Here is a 20,894-nt window from a genome sequence, read left to right on the forward strand (position 1 = left end):
AAATAAAATATTTTGTTATTAATAGAAAGGTGAGAAAAAATGGAAATAGTGAGTTGCTTAAATTATTAGATATTTACTTCAATTTTTCTCTTCAGTTGACTAATATTTTTGTCACAGAATATAAAGAGAGAGCACCTGATTTAAGAGATTATACTGATAACAAAAAAGCTTATAACACTAAAAGAAAAATTCAGAAGACAAATTTGTAGATACTGCTTGATCACAACTATGTAAATCTAGAATTTCAGAATTAACAGATGGTTCTTTGTTTTCCTTCTACTCTCAAATGAAAAAGTATTATAAATATTATTTACTTTTCCTTCACTGTATTCAGAGTGCTTTGATGTTTATGGCAATTTGAGTTCACAAAAGGGTAAGAAATCACATATGAATGGGAGCAGGACAAAAGGAAAACAGACTAGAAAAAAGGCTAGACATCATTAAAGACTCTAGACTTTGAGATAGTCAAGTAGCTTTCAAGCAGTCCTTTGACAGTTTCCCTGCATCCTGTATGTGGCCATGACTTTGGAGTGCCTTCCTCTTAGCAGAAAATGGTTATAAACGTGTCAATCAGACCTTGTTCGGAATAAGCATCTCTGGGACTGTATGTGTGGGAACAAGGGTATTTTCTCTTCCTTGTAGTTTTCTGTGTTCTCCAAAATTTGTATAAAGAGCATCCATTAACTGCCAGTGAAGAGAAGATTAAGAAGTGTCCAATAGATGGGATCAGCAGGATGTAGAGGGCACAGGGCAGAAAGAAGAGGAAGGATCCTGGATGCCAGGAGAGAAGGGGGACAGCACTCTGGATAGGCAGTGTAGGTCCTTCTAAGGGAGACATCTCTGTCCCTAGCCCCTAAAAAAGGAGCAGCTGGCTGTAGGTGCACCTATGACCCCACCAACCCTGTGTATAGCTCATTGGAATAGGACTGAGCTCTGGCCCAGAAAGAAACTGGTGGTTTAGAAGACATTTGGCAAATTCTTTGAAACTTCCCTCTTTGAAAGGTGGAGTCGAAGTCTCCCCTTTCCTTGAAGCTAAGCTGAACTCAGTGAAGAGTTAACCAGTAGAGTGTGGAAGCAATGATGCCATGTGACTTGGGGAGCTAGGCGAAAAAAGGCAATATCTCTGTCATGTGGTTCATTGGAACAGTCATACAGGAACCTTGAACCACCTTGTAAGAATTTTATCACCCCGAAGCATGCTGCAATGAAGCCCAAACTAGTCCCTAGGGAGAGACCACAAAGAGAGCATTTGAAATCTCAGAAGAGAGGTGCCTGGCCAGCCACCAGCTCCTTCAGCCCTGATGGTCTCCTAGCTCCAGCCTTCAACTGATTGCCTCCACATAGGAGACTGGCCCACAGCTACCCAGCTCGTTCTTAAATTCTTGACCCCAGAAACAGGAGAGAAAAGAAAATGAGTGTGGTTGCTTTAAGCCACTAAACTGTATTACTCACACAGCTATAAATAATTGACTTACAGTACCAAAATATTTTCCAATTATCTAGTGCTACAGAACAAACTACTCCAAAAACTAGTGGTATAAAGCACGCATTTTATTATGCTCATAGATGCTGTGGATCAAGAGTGCAGACAGGGCACTGTAAGGATGGCTCATCGCTGCTCTGTGTCATCTGATGCCTCAGCCGGAAAGACTGGGCATGATTGGGTGGCTGGGGACTGCTGTCATGTGGAGGCAGCTTTACTCACATATGTCCGGTGGCTGATGCTGGCTGTTGGTTGGGACCTCAGCTGGAATTATCAGCCACAACACCTACCTGGCCCCTCTATGTGACCTGGGGCTCCCTTCCAGCATGAGGGCTGGATTCCAAGGGCAAGCTGTTAGTTTCTTAAGACCTGGTCCTGGAAACCTAAACAGTGTCCCTTCTACTGTATTAACGGAGCCCAAATTCAGGGGGAGAAGACATAGACCCCCATCTCTGAATGAGAGGAATGTCCAAGAATTTTAGATACTCTAACCCCTAGGCTAGGTAGTGGTCTGTGACATAGTATAGCTCAAAAAGATACACTGAGTTAATCATTTTCTCTCTTTTAAAAATTTAAACTACATAATGAAAAGGAATTATCTCTTTCAAAGTAGGAGGTAGAGATAAAGGAGTACCACGAAGATAGACAAGGCCATGGGTAAACCAAGGTTATGAAGAAGGAGAAACTATGAAAAAGCAGGACATCTACTGAGTAGAGATGCAATGAAGAGTGAAGGAAAAAAGGAATGAAAAATAATTCATGTGGTCCTAGAGAGGGACCATCACAGACAGGGCGGCCTCTGGAATGGCCCCTTTCTGGCAGTTTCTGTTCAGTTCTAGTTCATTTGCGACCTTCGACATTGGTCTTATCTTTCTTACCCAGTTTTCTAGGTCACAGTTCAGTTAATAACAATGTCCTACATGGCAGTAAGATGTGCTGAAATGAATGGGGCTGGAAAACAAGTTTCCTCTTTCCTCAGAATTTTTACTGACATGGTGGTCAGGGCCACCATTAGAGAGAAGCAACTGTGAAATGGTTACTGCTGAGTTGTAAAAAAGAGCCACTGTGTGCTCATTATTTCCATCTGAACTTGATCATTGTAGGCTGGACAGAGGTATGGGAGGTGGGTGTAAGAAAACACTTTATTGTTTCTAAAGATGCATTGTTTTAGAATGCATTTTGAAAATGGAAATGGCTAACTTAGTAGAGATCTGTTTTTATTCAGCCATAAGAATTATTTTTTATAAATAGGGAATGAACAAAACTTCAAAATACATCTGTTCAATGGGTTTTCCCTGAAATTTGACAACACATTACCTGTTATATATCGGTCACATGTTTACTAAATCCAGGGGCATACTCTTTTAAAAGAAATACTTTGTTACCCAAGCAACAAAGTGTTTTCCTGATACTCTTAAATAGAGGAGTTTAGATTTCACCTGTTACTACTCGCTGATCGTCTCATCTAAGGGAATAGTGAGGCAGTCAGTAAGACACCATTATCAACACAGTGTTGGACCCAAGAATATCATCGTTTTATTAGAGCGAATAAAGAATTCTGAATTGCGAATAATACCAATGTAGGTCTTTTTCTTACAGAGCTCTTCTATAAAGACTCACTTAAAATTCTGCCAACAGAGTGTTTCGAGTTGGTCTTGCTGTGACGGAAAAGATAATATGTGAAGTCAGGTCAGGGAAGGGTTGTACTCTATGATGAGGGTCATTCTTCGAAAAACTCCTGGGCTTTTTACACATTTGCACCATGACACACTAACATTTAATACTTATTGTAGTTATTTAACCTAATCATTGTGCCAAAGCTATAACTGATCTTTCTTCTGTAGGAGGAACATAGAATAACAATGCCCTAATTTTGTATGTCTCTGTTCTGTAATGACAGGCTGTCATTTTCTATAATTTACCAGAGACATGAACAATTCGTGTGGGTTGAATGTAGTTGCTTAGTTCCCACTTCTTAAAACTTTCTTAAATGGAATTGCTTTTCAGCCAGGAAAACATTGATCCAACTAATTTGCATTGAACCACTCTCTATGCAGCTCAATATATTAAATACTCCTGTGCTTTTTACTTAAAATTGTTTGCCTTTTAAATTCTGTTAAAGTAAGTCACCTTTGTTATGATCATTATTTGTCTTTGAACAAAGTGAGACTTCCAAATGATTATCTGTACATTGTCATTTCCCCACTATTTTTCTGTATTTCTTTCCATATTGCTTTTTCAGAGTTGATAGAAACTTAAGAATCATGAAAACCTCCAGTTTCTCTTGGAATGATTCTAAGTGCTTTCAAAACAACACCAATTTGGCTCTCTTTAACTGTGTATGAAAATTTGTACCGTGTGAATGTTCTCTTAGCTTTTGTCCCTGATCCCACTTCTTGTTGTTAATTGAACATTTATATCGCTGTTTAAGAAATGCAGACACCTAGCACATGACTTCACTTTTTATAGTTGAGTCCACCCATGTACACTGACTTGAAGGAGGAAATGGTTAAAAGCTAGAATTCTGTTAAGTATTTATTGTTAGTGTTGCAGGATATTTCAAATCATTAATTGCTGCATTATTTTAAGTTCACCTTGTATAGTTGCCCACTTTTTCCCATTTGGCAAAAAGAACTTCTGTTGATGTAGGAATAATTCAGAGCTGAGAGCAAAGCCGACTTACTGTTTGATCTAAATTTGAGGTAGGTGAGAGATAGAAGAGACCAGAAATGGATTTGAAGAACTGAAAGAATGTGCTTATATTGCTGCCCCCCAATCCTGAGTCTTACTAAATGACATCCAAGTTAGGAGAGAAGTTTGGAGAAAAGACAAAACGAAATTAGAAGCAGTATAGTGACTTCACTCTCTGAACCCCAACCATGTATGTGTCTCCACCCTTTCAAATCTTCCTTACATCTCAGGACCCCGGGGAGGAAAGTTCCAGGAGAAATCTGGAATAACTGCAACCTCCCCGAGAGAAATGCCTTGCTCCATGCTGGCTTAACAAAATGGCAGAATGGTGTACATGGAAAAGAGTGGGCCAGAGATACCCCTACCCAACCTCCCACAAAAAACTTTTCCATGGATCCTGAGATCCAGTTATTCCTGTGGTCCCAGCACGGGGACACAGACGTTAGCTAAGAGTGAGAGCTGGTAATCCACCTGCCGTAAGGTTACCTAGCAAGGTTGAAAAGGTTTTCACCAAAAGAGTGCCGCTTGCACTTCTAGCCAGGGATGGGATGCTTCCCTAGGACTCAGAGAGAAGACAGAACATTCAGTTCATTAAGGTTTAACCTGGTAAGTGATCTGCTTACAAGTTGAAATTGATTAAGTTAACAATCACTGCTAGACTAAGAAAATCCAGGAGCTACTTGTTTTAAATTGTCTGCCATTAGATAGTCTGGGGAAACAGATTTAATTGAGTTATACAAATAAAGTAAACATGTTTTTTTTTTTAAATTTATTGGGGTGACAATTGTTAGTAAAAGTAAACATGTTTGCATCTGTGGGGGCAGAGCCCCAGAAAGCAGTTTCCAGGCTCTCAGCCTCACATAGACAGGTGCCTGGCTCAGGTAGTAAATGGCCATCAACTGTGATTGCATGGCCATCAGCTGTGGCTAGTTGGCCGTCAGCTGTAACCAATGAGCCATTGGCCCCTAATATAACTGCTGTGGCTACACTAGCAGAGAGAGGAGAAAAAATGGGGGCTAGCAAGAAGATGGCGGCTGGGCTGGCAAGTGTGGATGGCGGTTTGCGGACAGTGTGGATCCAGCCTCCAGTGAGAGTATAGTGCCGCCAGAGAGAGTATAGTGGTATGACTCCCCCATCCATGGCCCCGTGGGTGTTCCTTTTTGGCCTCACCATATCCTGCGTTCTTGTATGGGGAGTGGGAGCAGAGACTCCGCCTGACGCCCGGCATGACAAATGGCGCAGCAAGCAGGGTCTCCCGCACGACAGCATCCCATTTAATTCACACCTCTGTGGTTCAGCCTGTTTGTGTGTCAAAATGACAGGGATTGGGGGGGTAAGGATGGAGCGGGCAGAGGAGTGTATTGAAGTTTCTATTCCTTATGGGACAGGCTGGTGATATGATCAAGGATAGATGATCTAGAAAGTTAAGAAAACAGATCTTAAGAGATCTCATCACAAGAAAAAAAAATTTAACTATGGTGGCAACGTTAACTAGTCTTACTGTGGCGATCATTTCACAATATATACAAATAGCAACATTATGTTGTACACCTGAAACTAATATAACATTGACTGTCAATTATACCTCAAAAAAAAAAAAAAAAAGAGTTGATGATCTGGTTTGAATCCTGGCTCCATCAATGACCAGTTTTGTGTTTTGGGGCCAGTTATTTGATTCCACTGAATCTGCAGATGATTTTCCTCCTCTGCAGAAATATGATCATATTCTACCTCATAGGATGTTGTGAGGTTTTGAGATAAAATATATTACTGTAATGCAGGAGACCCTGCTCGCTGCACCATTTGTCATGCGGGAGACCCTGCTCGCTGCGCCATGTGTCGTGCAGGGCGTCCAGTGGGGTCTCTGCTCCCGCTCCCCATACAAGAACGCAGGATATGGTGAGGCCAAAAAGGAACACCCACGGAGCCATAGGTAGGGGAGTCATACCACTATATTCTCTCTGGCGGCACTATACTCTCACTGGAGGCTGGATCCACACTGTCCGCAAACCGCCATCCGCGCTTGCCAGCCCAGCCACCATCTTCTTGCTAGGCCCCATCTTCCTTCTCTCTTCTCTGCTAGCGTAGCCACAGCAGTTATATTAGTGGCCAATGGCTCACTGGTTACAGCTGACGGCGAACTAGCCACAGCTGATGGCCATGCAATCACAGTTGATGGCCATTTACTACCTGAGCCAGCACCTATCTATGTGAGGCCGAGAGCCTGGAAACTACTTTCTGGGGCTCTGCCCCCACAATTACACTTTTGGCCCATAGTGTCTGGAATATAATTACAATGTATTGTATTCTTGTCTTCCAGTGTTGTCCCTCATCCCCACCCCCACACCTACTCCCCTCCACCCCCCTGCATGAAAGAAGACTCCATATGGGCAGAACTCCTTTATTCACTTCTGTATCCATAGTGTCTGGCACATAGTTGGTGTCCAATAAACAGTTGTTGAATGAATACATTGGTGAGGAGCTCTAGGGAGATAGCTAGGAGTATTAAAGCAGGTGCTACCCATAGGATAGCTCCCGTATATAACAGGAGAAAACAGACCTCAGGGGGGTGGAGGAAAGGGCAGGTGGTTGTAAATGGTCTCAGGTGAGCAGGTTTAGATCAGAGGGAGGGAAACAGGACACAATTACATTCATGTGTACACATATGTTTACAATAGAAAAGGAACAGAAGTCCATGGTCCTCATAGACAAAGAAAAAAAAATTCTGAGCTACATATAAAAGCATACCTTTACGGAACATTGGTTGTGTTTTTCAACAGTGTGTGTATGTTTGTGGGAAAGTGCATGTGTTTCTGTTTCTAGTGTGTGTTCCTGATTGTGTGTAAAATACATGGGCTAGATTTTTAAATCTTACCTGATTGTTTGGATATGTATGTATGTATGAATGTGTGTATGTATGTATGTATGTATGTATGTATGTCTATCTACCTACCTACCTACCTAGCTATCTCTCATATGCAAACTGAGTTTTTCTATATGAAAAACTGTAAATGGAATTTACTACGTCATAAGGTCAGTACTAATCCTTGAAGAATTTTTAAGAGCTTGTAAAGGTGAAAAAAAATTTAGAAGATTTTCATTTGACATTTCAAAACCACTATAGAGTTTTAGAATATGATTAACCCTTAGACCTGGCTCATGTATAAAATGGCTCAGTATAAAATGACCTTGGAATAAGCATAAAATCTTAAAAGGTAATGGGATTAGGACATAGTATACCTTCCTTCCTTCTTTTTTTTCAAAATAAAAAAAACGTTTAAAATCTCATGATTGTACTTACTATTTTTCTCAACTGCTGGGAACGATGGGTAATGGTTTTCTGAAAGAAGAAAATTTTATATTTCTAACGTTTAAAGAGATTGAATATCCTTGACATAATAAATGATGCTATTTAATTCTGTTTTTCTTGAAAATCTTCATCATTTGATTTTGATATCTGCTAGTGCATAAGGAATGCCCATGCACAAAGTGGTCTGCCTTAGTATTATGATATTCTCATTAAGCCATGAGTAAATGTTCTTTTGCTTATGGGGAAAGAAAACTATTCTTTTGAAAATAAGTGTTTGAGTATGCCATCATTCAATAATGGTGACATTAATGTAGAATGAATGTTTCATGCTTCTCATAAAAATCTTTCTCTGAGACCAGCAGCAGGAGAAAGTAGGAGAAGCTAATAACAGAATCCAGCTGAGCAGGAAGGAGTTGGTCCAGTGAGTCTCAAACTTTAGCATCATAAGATCACCTGAATAATTTGTCAAACCACAGATCTCTGTGCCCTGTGCCCAGAGATTTTGAGTTAGTGAGTGGTGTAGTAGATTGAATGCTGTCCTCCAAAAAGATAAATTCGCACATCTGTGAAGGTGACCTTATTTGGAAAAAGGGTCTTGTCGATATAATTAGGGATCTCCAGATGAGATCGTCCTGGTTTACCTGTGTGGGCCATAAATTGAGTGTTAAGTGTCCTTATAAGAGACACACAGTAGAGGACAGACACACAGGGAAGACAGCTGTGTGAAGGTAGAGATTGGAGTTTTGCAAACACAAGCCAAGGAACACCTGGAGCCACTAGCAGGTGGAGGAGGCAAGGAATGATTCTCCTCTAGAGACTTTGAAGGAAGCACAATCCTGCTAACATCTTGATTTTCTTTCTTTTTAAAAAAACAAAATTTTAAAAATTAAATGTTTTTAAATTACAGTTGATATACTATATTATCTTGGTTTCAGGTGTACAACATAGATTAGACATTTCTATAACTTATGAAGTGATCACCCTGATAAATCTAGTACCCATCTGACACCATACGTAATTATTACAATATTATTAACTGTATTCCCTGTGCTGTACTTTACATCCCCATGACTCTTTTGTAACTACCAATTTGTACTTCTTAATCTCTTCACATTTTTCACCCATCCTCCCAGCCCTCCTTTCATCTGGCAACCATCAAAATGTTCTCTGTAGCTATGAGTTTGTTTCTGTTTTGTTTGTTCATTTATTTTGTTCTTAGATTCCACATATAAGTGAAATCATATGGCATTTGTCTGACTTACTCCACTCAGCACAACATCTTCTAGGTGCATCCGTGTTGTTGCAGATGGCAAGATTTCATTCTTTATAATGGCTGAGTGATATTCCATTGTATATATGTACCACATTCCCTTTATCCATTTATCCATTGATGGACACCCACATTGATGTCATATCTTGGCTACTGTAAATAATACTACAATGAACATCTGGATGCACATGTCCCTTCAAAGTAGTGTTTTGGATTTCTTTGGATAAATAGCCAGAAGTAGGATTACTGGGTCTTTCTTAATCTCTTGCTATAACCTTTGTTTTAAAGTCTATTTTGTCTGGCATAAATATTGCCACTCCAGGTTTTTTTCCTTTCGGTTTCCATTTTCATGAAATAACTTTTTCTATCCCTTTTTTTTTCAGTCTGTGTGACTTGATCTGAAGTGAGTCTCTTGTAGGCAGCATGTGTAAGGGTCTTGTTTTCTTATCTATTCAACCACCTTATGCCTTTTGATTGGAGCATTTAATCCATTTATATTTAAAGTAATTATTGATAGATATGTAGTTATTGCCATTTTATTATTCATGGTTTTAATTTGTTTTTTTCCTCCTTCTTCTTAAAGAAGTCCTTTAATATTTCTTGTAATACTGTTTTGGTGATGATGAACTCTAGCTTTTTCTTGTCTGGGAAGCTCTTTATCTGTCCTTCAATTCTAAATAATAGCTTTGCTGGGTAGAGTAATCTTGGTTGTAGGTCCTTACTTTTCTTTCCTTTGAATACTTCATGTCAATCCCTTCTGGCCTGCAAAGCTTCTGTTGAGAAATCAGCTGACAATCTTATGGAAGGTCCCTTGTAAGCAACTAAATGCTTTTCTATTGCTGCTTTTAAGATTCTCTGTCTTTAACCTTTGGTATTTTAAGTATAATGTGTCCTGGTCTGGGCCTCTTTGGGTTCATCTTGTTGGCACTCTCTGGCTTCTTGGGCTTGTATGTCTATTTTCTTCTCCAGGTTAGAGTTTTCCATCATTATTTCTTCAAATAGGTTTTAAATTCCTTGTCCTCTCTCTTCTTTTTCTGGTACCCCTATGATGCAAACATTGGTACACTTTATGTTGTCCCACAAGGCCCTTAAACTATCCTCATTTTAAAAAATTCTTTTTCTTTTTGCTGTTCTAATTGAGTGTTTTCTGCTACCTTCTAAATCTCTGATTCAACCCTCTGCTTCATGAAATCTGTGCTGATTCCCTCTAATGCACTGTGCATTTCAGTTATTGTATTCTTTATTTATGACTGATTCTTTGTTATGTTTTCTATCTTCATTTTTATGTTTCCTATCTTTTTGTTGAGGTCATTGCACATCCTTATAACCAGTGTTTTGTACTCTGGTAGTTTGCTTGCCTCCAATTTGTTTAGTTCTTTTTTCTGGAGCTTTGTTCTTTTCTTTCATTTGGAGCATGTTTCTTTGTCTCTCATTTTGGCTGCCTCCCTGTGTTTGTTTCTATGTACTAGGTAGAGCTGCTATGTCTCCCCATCTTAGTAGAGTGACCTTATGTAGTAGATGTCCTGTGGCGCCCAGTGGCACAGTCTCCCTGGTCACCTGAGCCAGGTGTTCCAGGTGTGTCCCTTGTGTGGGTTGTGTGTGCCCTCCTGTTGTAGTTGAGCCTTGGTTGCTGTTTGTGTGTCAATAGCAAGGATTGACCATCAGGCTGATTGGTTGTGAGGACTGGCTGTGACTACAGAGCTGTTTTACAGGGGCTGACCTTATGGAGCACTATTTGCTTTCACAGGGCTCTGGTGCCTGCCTAGTCTGCCCTTTGAGTTTGTTTTTTGGGGAATTCTGTACCTGGCACTGGAACACTGAGCTGGGGAACCTGGTGCTGGCCTGGGACCCCTTGCTCCTCAGGGGGAACTCCACAGCCAAGATATCCCGCCTGGTTTATAACTGCAACACGCAGGTGTGGGACCAGCCCATTCTCCGCCCCTCCTATCAGTCTCAATGTGGCTTTTTCTGTATGTTCTTGGTTGTGCCACTTCTGTTCAGTTAGACTTCAGGTGATTCTCAATGATGGTTGTTCTATAGTTTAGTTGTAATTTTGATATGATCATGATAGGATGCAAGCACAGCATTTTCCTACTTCGCCATCTTGACTGGAAATCTCTGTCACCTTGATTTTCAATATCCGTCCCCCAGAACTGTGACAGAATACATTTTTGCTGTTTTGAACCACCCGGTTTATGGTAAATTGTAACAGCAACCCTAGGAAACGAATACAGCTACAGACCAAGAACTTAAATTTCCTGCAAACTAATGCTACTGATAAGTGGACTTCAATTTGAATAGTTTTGATTTTGTAGATGCTAGAACTTTAGATGAAAAATCAAGTCCAGGGATGTTCCATAAAACAGTTCAATGCTTATTAGTTTAGTTATCGAAAACTTTTTAGTTTAAGTCATCAAAGTGTCTAGGATACCTGAAGATGAGGAAGAATGAAACTGAGAAGTTAGCTTGGATTGTTTTGATACTTTCTGCCTCATGGGTGTTCCATGCTCACAGGGCCTGTTATATCCTGCTTATCCTCAGGCCTCAGTTTCAACTTCATTTCCAGAATGGGAGCTTCCAGATTAGTGGAAGCCTTACTCTGACCCTACAATAGCACTTTTAGTAGCACTCATCACCATTGTAATGATGGTTTCGGGTGTCTGTATTTCTGAAACATTGTAAATTTATTAAGAGAGAGGCCGTAAAAGTCTTATTCATACCTGTTTCCCCAGTTCCTAACACAGAGCCTGACACACAGTAGATACTCAATAAACATATCAGTGACTGGACGCTGAGCCTTGCCCTAACTAAAGTAGAATTAGAGGCTCAAAGATTACTACTCTTAGTAAAATATTTGCTATTTCTTTATTGACTGCAGATTTTTATGAAGCAGATTTAGTAGATAAAAATCAGATGTTAGAAGTAAGCCAACAAATGATTAAGTACTTATATCTGTGCAGAATGAGTTACTGAATTAGGGGCTCTGAATAAAAAAATATATCTAATAAATATATTCAGGCACTGTTAACTCCAATAATTTTGGTGTGAGCATGCTTTTCACCTCTAAGTCAAGTTGATTTTCTGTGAATTTGCGTTACACATGCAAAGAAAGATGACACTTTCTGGAAAGTACTCATTTTAATAACGACAAAATACTTATGTCTTTAATAGGCGTTTAAAGACAAGGTTTGAACACACAATGCAATATATAGATGATGTATTGTAGAATTGTACACTTGAAACCTATATAATTTTCCTAAGTAATGTCACCCCAATAAATTTAATAAAAAGAAAAAAAAAAAAAGACAAGATTTGAAATGGCAGCCTCTTATTTTCCTCTAAGTAATGATATTAAATTAACTTTTTGAGTGTACCCTCATTTTTCATTTCTGAGAACAAAATGACCAATTTAGTACTATTATATGACTACCTAAAGCTGGTCAGGATTTAATTGATAAATTCCAGGCTAGCACACATGCTGGTATTCAATTTGGATGGGGCACTAGCTCTAGCTATTTAAGGTTGCCCAGGAAATTTCAGAAGAAATTATTATCTAATATCCCAGATATATGATATCTAGGATATCGTATATCATATATTATATATGTATATATGTATATATATGATGCTATCATATATATATGATATGTATATATGTATAGTATAAATATATATGTGTATATATATATATTTATACTTTGTTTACAATTTTGTCAACAAATAAAATTGTAATATATTTAAAGTGCACAATGTGATGCTTTGACGTGCACATTATGAAAGGATTCTTCAGTGGGATATCTTAAAGGGTTTTTATGAACTAGATCATACTTTATATATTAACTACCAGCTAAACTATATTTTGTAAGTAAGTGCCGTTTTGAATTAAAAACTGAGTCCAAATTTTGAATTCTTGTCTATTTGAATGCAAAAGACCATATTCTTCTCATAAGATCACATTAAAAAAGAAAATAACTGGCGTGGGCAGTTCTACTTCAAGGTAGGATGTGAAAGTTTGCCATTGTGACTTATAAGAAATATATCTTTGTTCATTCAGATGACCAAAATATATTTCTCCTCTATATTTGGTCTTCACCCACAATTTCTAATTCACAGCTCCCCAAACCTTTGGAATTTTCTGAGAGTTAAAAGCAATGGGACGAACATCTTTTGTCTCTCGTCCTCGATTTCTGAAATCCGTCAGAGCCATAAAGGTGAAATAAGTCTTGTCATTCATAACAAGCCCCTTTGCACCACAACTGGGTTTATGTTAATGAGGTGACTTTGGACCACATCTAAGGATGTGGACTAGTTGCCAGGGGAGTCAAACATGTGATTCGAGGGTTGGAAGTTTCATTCCCTCCCAATCCTCCTCACCCTCCCTCCCCAATCCGGGTCTCCACCTCTTGGGAGGGGGAGGGCTGGAGACTGAGTTCAATCAGCAACGGCCAAGGACTTAATCAATCTGCATATGTAATGAAGCCTCCATAAAATCCCCCAAAATTGGGGTTCAGAGTGCTTCCAGGTCGATGAACATAGGGAGATTTGAGGAGAGTGTTGTGGTCGGAAAGGGCTTAGAAGCTCTCTGCCCTTTTCCCATACCTTGCTCTGTGTATCTCTTCCATCTGGCTGTGCCTAAGTTATATCCTTTTATAATAAACCAGTAACATAGTAAGTAAAATGTTTCTCCGAGTTCACTGAGCTGCTCCAGAAAATTAATTGAACCCAAGGAGGGGGTCATTGGAACCTTCAATCAATAGCTGGTCAGCCACAACCACAAGTGACAACCTGTACTTGGAATTGGCATCTGACGTGGAGGGCAGTCTTGTGGGACTGAGCCCTTAAACGGAGGAATCTGATGCTCTCTCCGGGTAGTGTCAGAATTGAGGTGAATTATAGGACACACAGCTGGTATCAGAGAACTCCTTAGATGTGTGGACAAAACCCCCCTCGCACACTGGAATTGGGAGCTCAGAACCTTTAGAATGGGTGTGGAAGACTTTTTCTTGCATTACTTTTTTTTGTAGCATTTTTTTTTTTTTGTAATACTACAAAACATCTGGACAACAAAAAATTCCTACTTATTTATAGGATTTTTGAAGAATGTTGGATTTATGGAAAAACTGATTACCAGTGCTCTAAGTATTTTAACTTTGCTTTTTTCAAAATTATTTTGGCTGTTCTATATCTTTTGCATTTTCATGTAACTTTGAAGTCAGCTTGTCAACTTTTATAAAAAATTCCACTGGAATTTTGAATGGAATTGTATTGAATGTATAGGAAAATTTGGGAAGATTTGATAACAATATTGAATTTCCCAAAGCATGAACACAGTATATCTCTTCATTTGTTTAGTTCTTTAATTCCTCTTAGCAGTATTTTGTAGTTTTCCATTTATTGATCTTGCAGATATTTTGTTAAAGTTTTCCTAAGTACTTTATGTTTTTTTCCCCATTGTAAACAATACCAGATATTTAAATTTAAATTTCCAATTTAGTTGCTGGCTGAAATAAACATAATTTGCTTTTATATTATCGACCTTGTATTTTGCAACCTTACTAAATTAACAAATAGTTCTACTAGCTGTTGTTGTAGATTCCTACGGGTTTTATATGTACACAATTATGTCATCGGTGAATAATGACGAATAGGAGTGGTAAAGGAGGTTTGTCTTCCTTCCAATTTTAAGAGGGTTGTATTTAATCTTTCACCATTACATGTGGTACTGTGTTTCTCCAAAAATAAGACCTAACCAAAAAATAAGCTGTAGCATGATTTTTCACGATATAAAATATTGTGATAATAGAAAATAAGCCCTAATGCATCTTTTGAAGCAAAAATTAATATAAGATCTGGTCTTATTTTCGGGGAAACACAGTAGGGCTTATTTTATTTTACGAGCATCCTTAAAAATTGTGCTAGGGCTTATTTTCCGGTTAGGTCTTATTTTTGGTGAATCATGGTATTAACAGTAATTTGAAAATAGACAACATATTTTAGTAATGAAGTCATCTTGCTTTCAATAACTATAACATAGCAAATTGTATAAGCTCTGAGATCCTTTTAATCTAGCATACAATTCTGTTCTGTAGTCAAGAATGTTTGTGCAAACATCCAAAATATTGATTCTTTTTTCTTTCTTGTTTTTTTTTTTTAAAAAGTCTATATTGGACGAGTTGTCATCAATCTGAAATTGTCTATATGCGATCAAGGGGAAATAGCAATTTCTTGACTGAATACATATACCTAAGGAGTGAGCTTCACTTTTGTTCTATCACTAAAGTTCCTATCTACCGCTTGAATGATATACCCAGATGGAAGAATTAGATTCCTGACAGATGTCAGTCTGTGTCTCTTGTCTCTTTATATACGAAGGCACTTACATTTTTGGAGTTAATCTAAGGTCTTCATGAGAAAACCCAACAACTCTTTGAAATACGTCTGGCAAAGTTCATAAATCCTCTTAAGGACAGGGTCTGAATCATCTTCATTTACTTGCATCTCTCACAGAACTTGTATATATTTTGGCTCTGCCGCATCGTAAATAAGTTCCCATTACTTGAGGCAACATGATCATTTCCCTGTTCACGCTTCCTGAAAGAACCTAGCTAACACGTCTAAAATTAGAGTCAAGAATAAATGATTCATTTCACACCCCTTCCTCTGCTAGACAAGGAATTTAGTGCACTTTACATTTTTCTACCCTTTCCACGGTGCCCCAGCCATCCCCCCCATTACTCTTAACAGCCAATGTTAATTTAACATTCGTCTACAGACCTATCTTGCTGGTGGGAAGAACTGAAATATATTAATAAAATAAAATATCATTTTTATTGGGGAAGCAGTTTGGGTTTAGAGAGAGACTATGTGAGTATGATAGAGCCTAGCATTTACCTAGGCCCTAGATGGATGGCAAGACAGTTTGGGGGATAAACATACCATTTCCCTGAAAATAAGACCTAGCTGGACAATCAGCTCTAATGCATCTTTTGGAGCAAAAATTAATATAAGACCCGGTATTGTATTATATTACATTATATTATATTATATATTATATTATATTATATTATATTATATTATATTATATTATATTATATTATATTATAAGACCTGGTCTTATAGTAAAATAAGACTGGGTCTTATATTAACTTTTGCTCCAAAAGACGCATTAGAGCTGATTGTCTGGCTAGGTCTTATTTTTGGGGAAACAGGGTAGTTATTTAGCATGGGGAATTTTGTGATGACAAAACAAACCTATAAAACACAGATCAAGACAGAGGTGAATGTCCTTTAGTCTAATCAGGCCAGGGTGCTTACCTGGCAAGTAGTAAAATAAATAGGCAGAATAAGCATTCCGCAAAAAGAAGGAAGCCAGGGCATTTTTCATGCAGGTTAAACTGGCTGAGCTTCATGAGGAAAGAGGTGTTGCTGTGACAAGTTGTGGCCTTTACACATTTTCAGGAAAAACTTGGCCCCAACCACTGCTGCTGCAGGAGATATAATTGTTATTGAGGCATCCTGTCCTCTTCCTTTCTCTGCTCTTTCTTAGAGGACTAACCATCCCAAGAGGAAAGACCTTGACGCCCTGCTTCTAGTTGCTTTGCACAATGATAACCACAGTCTCTCAGTAGATACAGGAAGATAAGACATAGTGATAGCGGAGTTGAGGGGGGAAGCAAAACTGGTTCTTGAGATCAGAACAAAACTTCCACTCTTTTTTAAAAAATTGAGATATGAATGACATATAACATTGTATTAGTTACAAGTGTTCAATACAATGCTTTGATATATGTGTATATAGTAAGATGATCACCACAATAAGTTTAGTTAACATGCATCACCACACATAGTAGCAAATTTTTTCTTATACCGAGAACTTTTAAGATCTTTTCTCTTAGCAAATTTCAAATACACAATACAGTATTATTGACTATAGTGGCTATGCTGTACGTTACGTCCCCTGGACTTACTTATTTTATAAATTTGTACCTTTTGATTACCTTCCCCCATTTTGTTCCCCCCACCACCCATCTCTGGCAACCACCAATCTGTTCTCTGTATTTATGAGTTCACTATTTTTTAAAGATTCCACATATAAGTAAGATCATACAGCATTTGTCTTTTTCTGTCTGACTAATTTCACTTAGCGTAATGCCCTCAAGGTCCATCCATGTTGTCACAAACAGCAGGAGTTTCTTCTTTTTTATGGCTGGATCATATTTCATTGTTATGGACACTTCAGTTATTTCCATATCTTGGCCATTGTAAACAATGTTGCAGTGAACATGGGAGTACAGATATCTTTTCAAGGTAGTGATTTTGTTTCCTTCAGATAAATACCCAGAAGTAGAATTGCTGGATCAAAATTTCTACTATTTTCGTTGATGCCTCAGCGCTGCTTGTCTCCAGGAATCATGGAAGAAGGGGGCGTGGCAATCACTGTGAGTGTGAACTCTGGCAGTATCTGTCAGCTGATGTGGATTCTAAAAAACTTAGTATTTCAGTCTGTGGCCAGGGAGGACTGAGACCTTTTTCAAAATTTTAGGGCCAGGAAGAGTGTTACCAGAGTGTGCTGGTAAATGCTTAATAACCAGGTCGCTGAACAAAATTAAAACTTTGATTTATAGTGTTTGCCAATTTCTATGGTGTAGATACTCCCATCATGGCTGATTTCAGGCTACCACTGTGATGTTACTAAATTCAAGTTTGGATACAAATGCACAATAGCAAAACATTATGTAGCATTTCCATCATAGATACACAACAGATACAATCTCAAGGTCATAGATAATAGGACAGTGTAGTAAAGTTAGAAAGTTATGAATTTTGAGTACTTATTACCTTTGCTTTTAATATTGGAAGGTAAAGATATTATTATTTGCAAATAATCTGATTATTTACGTAGAATATTTGAGAGGTTTTTTGAGGGGCCATTTTTCCTCACTTGTGGCTTTCTCATTTGTCATTTTATCTTCAGCTTCTGTGGTTCAGAAGGGTTTTTATGCAGTGTCTTGGTGTCAGATTTTGAGATTTTTCTCAACTATTTGGTTCTGATTCACTTTGTGACGTTAATGCCTGAGATCTTTTTAAAGACTAACATTCTGATATTGAAATTAAAGCTCATTTACCAAACAAGATATTGTGCTCAGATATTAATCTGAGCAGATTAAATGTCACTCCTTCTTATTGTTTTCCATAACCCAAACTATGTTTTCCTGTCAATTTATTCTGCTGATTCAATTTGCTTACTAAAGTATCTTTGAAATATATTAAGCTTTCAATTTCCAATAAATGACAAGTATAAATTTGGGCATATTCAACTTTCTGCTCATTGTATAAAGAAAGCACTTTATAATTAGCCTTAGTAAACAATGTAACTTTGAATTTCTCCATTATTTTATGTAAAATAATTTTAACGTAATATTCTGTATATCCTATTTATAGTTTCTTATTTTATAGAAGATATGAGAAACAATATAAGAAATATTCTGTTTAGTAACTTGTGGTTATGACATCAGATAAAGAGAGAAAATAAAGGGCAAATGAGGTCTCTTTTCTTTTAGAAAAACTGATCCTGATAAAAGCACAGTGACTGGCCCATGGTAAGTACTAAATAGTGTTTGCTATTATTTTATTAGTATATTTACTAAATCTTAGAAGTACATAACGTATTTTAGAATGTTTTTCAACAAACTGAATTATTTCAGGCATGTTTCTCGTTTATCCTGTTAACTGGGAAATAGAAGTATGTAGAGCAAACCATTGTCTGAACATTCTACTCAGCTGAAATTTTACAATGGTATTACTTTCCAGTGAGCCTGATAATTGAAGAATATGCAAGAAATTGAAAATTCGGATTAATAAAGCAATTAATAGAGACTGAGGCTCAACAAAACTGAATTTGGGCCCTATTAAACTCTGGAAAGATACACCCCAATCTTGGGGCATTTTCTTGGGGAGGGTAAAGTGAAAAATAGCACCACGAATTAATGACACTCCCCAGGTGTGAGCACTTTTGAGAAACACCAAAGGGGACCGTGTAAATGGACTGTTTGATTGGCTTTGCAGTCGCACTAATAAATGCTTGACTTTTGCCAATGTGGTAATTTAAAAATGATAAGTGGAACCTGTCAACAGTGCCATTTTGCTTGATTGCACCATAATTGCTTTTATGTCATTGATATCAAACTGTGAATAATTAGAGACTATTTCAACTCTCATAACAAATAATACACTTTGTTTTTACATGGCTAAATAATATCCTACAGAAGTAACATCTTTATGTCATAGAATAGTGGCTTAATATGTCCATTAAAGGAAGACCTGCCTTTTCTGATTGCTCACGTATTGTTCATAGACAGGGTTGATGGCTTGGTTATTTTTATTTCATAATGTAAGACTGGGTTGATGTGTGCTTGTTTACTGTGTTGCAAACTTACCTAAATGATGACCTTAAAAGCTATTGTATAGAACTCAACAGCAACATGCTTCATTCTAGTGTGCAAACGGTATTGGATTTTTATAGTAGTAATATCACAAAAACCTTTGTGACAATTAAGATACTAGAGAATATTTGAAATACAGGGCAACAAAAGGAAGTTAACGATAGCATAAAGGCTATTTTGAGTCTAATGCATTCATGACACAGCATGTGAAAATTTTACACCACTGGTTTATCCGAGAGCTGTGTGACACATACAAGAAATTTAGTGCTTATTGTCCAAATATGGCTCTTTGTGGCAAAACAAGTTCTAGAGATTACCGTGCAAATTCCCCCCCTCCCCTCTTAACCCCAGCACCATTGACATTTTAGGCCAGATAATTCTTTATTGTGTGTGTGGGTTGTCCTGTACATGGAGAGTTTGTTTAGCCCCCTCCCTGGCCTCTACATACTAGATGCCAAGAGCCCCTGCCACCCCAAGTTTTGCCCACCAAAATGTGTCCGGATATTGCTGAAACTCCCAAGAGGCAAAAATGCCTGCTCTAAAGTGACATATCCAACCACCTGTAGTTCTTGAATTCCCATCACAGCATCTTCGCTGGGTGTTTGTGTAGACTGTGCTTGCACATCATCCGGTGAACTCAGTTAGTCCTGGCAGAGCCCTTTGTCCTTTCTTCCTTTGAGCTGAAAGCTGTCTCCCAGTGCATCCTCATGGACCATGCAGAATCCCTGCTGTTCCGTACAAAAGTCATTTACACGTTTCAAGACAACTCTGGTCATCTTAAAGATTCTGTTCAGCTCGAAGGCTCTACAATGCTTCTGTGGAATCATCAGAACTCATCACTCAAGGTGGTGGGCTGTGTGGTGTAATTTCCAGTGTCCGGAGCACTATATTGTCCTCAAAATGCTTCCCACACCTGGTTCTCTGATGCCTGAGTTCTATAATTAGAACTTCAGGCAGTGGCAAAAGTCAGACAGGAAATGAAGTTGGAAACTTCCTGGGAAAATGAACACACTTAGCCTTATTAATAATTATCCCAGTTTGTATGGAAAACAGGAAAATCAGCAAAAGCAGTTATGCAACATGTGTGTGCATACACACAAGCGCAAGATGAGGTTATCATCGATATTTGGAACTTAATGGGTTTTTTTTACCCTCTTTATTTACCTGGCCCCTCAGTCAGCCTGACACAATCTTACATCATTCAGGTGACAGACAAACCGCAACCCCACCCCTACACAACCCACCACGGTCACCACCACCTTCATGGCTGTTTGCAGAATTCTTTCTGGATTCTCCAGGATTCTTTTGGAGCTGTTCTTCCTCCAAATCCTGCCCCTGCTAACGCTGGATTATTTTATATTATTATTTTTTATAAATTTAATTAAACTCTGTGTTGAAATAAAACACACTTAAGGAAAAGTGTACAAGCTATAAATGTACAGCTTGATGATTTTACAAAGTGAAAAACATCCATTAAGTGCAGAAAATTACAGTGTCCTGTAATGACCCGTCTCATGCCCTCTTCCAGTTACTACTCTCTGAGGGTAACCACTACCGGAACTTCTAATAGCATAGGTCAGTTGTCTATTTTTGAATTTATCTGAATTGAATCATACAGCTTGTGTTCTGTTTTAGCTGACTTCTTTCACAGAATATTGTGCTTATGAGATTCTTCCGTGTGTGTAAAACACGTTTATT

The 20,894-nt window shown here is 38.2% G+C and overlaps 1 long non-coding RNA gene across 1 annotated transcript in view; it reads left to right on the top strand.

Moving 5' to 3' along the window:
* Nucleotides 1-18,349, top strand: part of LOC141570422 (uncharacterized) — a 41,254-nt gene extending 22,905 nt beyond the window's left edge. The window contains exons 4-5 of the long non-coding RNA XR_012494427.2: nt 17,084-17,192; nt 18,315-18,349. This is a non-coding gene — a long non-coding RNA (uncharacterized LOC141570422). The remainder of the gene's footprint in view (nt 1-17,083; nt 17,193-18,314) is intronic.
* The last annotated feature ends 2,545 nt before the right edge of the window (nt 18,350-20,894 follow it).

The sequence above is a fragment of the Rhinolophus sinicus genome, chromosome 3, assembly GCF_057876585.1.
Source record: "Rhinolophus sinicus isolate RSI-liver-muscle chromosome 3, RSI-T2T, whole genome shotgun sequence".
NCBI lineage: Eukaryota > Metazoa > Chordata > Mammalia > Chiroptera > Rhinolophidae > Rhinolophus > Rhinolophus sinicus.